This window comes from Limulus polyphemus, unplaced genomic scaffold, assembly GCF_000517525.1.
Source record: "Limulus polyphemus unplaced genomic scaffold, Limulus_polyphemus-2.1.2 Scaffold1125, whole genome shotgun sequence".
Classification (NCBI taxonomy): domain Eukaryota; kingdom Metazoa; phylum Arthropoda; class Merostomata; order Xiphosura; family Limulidae; genus Limulus; species Limulus polyphemus.
This window is the reverse complement of record NW_013666735.1, coordinates 137830-138704: the sequence shown is the minus strand read 5'-3', so window position 1 is coordinate 138704 and position 875 is coordinate 137830. Positions and strand designations below refer to the sequence as shown.

Here is an 875-nt window from a genome sequence, read left to right as displayed (position 1 = left end):
GTAGGGATGGCTAATATCAATCCTTCAAAAAGAATGCAAACAAGATTGTAGGGATGGCATTTGCATCATTCCTACATAATAGTACAGGCACACAGTGTAATAGAATGTTAAATATAAATAGGATAAATTAAACTCAATTTTGACTGGTTATATATATATTGCTATATGTTAATTCTTGCCTGTGCTATTATGTAGGGATGATGCAATTGCCATCCCTAGTATCTTGTTTTCATTCTTTTTTACTTGTAACTATTGTTTTACATAGGCTAAAACAGGATTCACTCAATTGCTAAAAATCCCATAATTTCTTTAATTGACATAGAACCCCAATTCAAAGTGATATAGAACAGTATTTTTTGTTCTTTATACACATTTGCTATTGACTCCAAGTTTTCATAAATTTATAATTTTTTGTAAAGCCTCTAAAGTCAGTACAGAGTGCAAACCCTAACTTTAAAGAAATAAAAATAAGAGCTTCACAAAGCCAAAATTTGTTTGTTACATCTGTGAATTTGAGCTCTTCATGAGTAAGGACTGGTTAAAATCCTAAAGTTAATTTTTGAATGCTATTGGATCTGATCAGAATATTATCAATTTTTAAGAGGTGCATTACATATGATGTATATTTATAACATTTTTATGCAAAAAATGTATTAAAAAATTATTGTACATTGAATAAAAAAAACATTAAAAATTCTAATTAATGCTGTGATGCTTGTTGAAATCATTTAAACTTTAAAATGTAATACGCAAACTCCAATATACAAGTTCTTCTAGGTTGTTTGAGAAAACTTCTGGAACAATAAAACCCTTTTGTTCAAAGTTATGAAGCATTAGGTCATCACGAAATTAATGTCACGTTTTGTAACGTTTTC

General features: G+C 28.5%; 1 protein-coding gene across 1 annotated transcript in view; it reads right to left on the bottom strand.

Annotated features, from left to right (window-relative positions):
* LOC106462248 (brain tumor protein-like) overlaps positions 1-875 on the bottom strand; it is a 64920-nt gene that overhangs the window by 60374 nt on the left and 3671 nt on the right. The gene's annotated exons all lie outside the window — the stretch shown is intronic.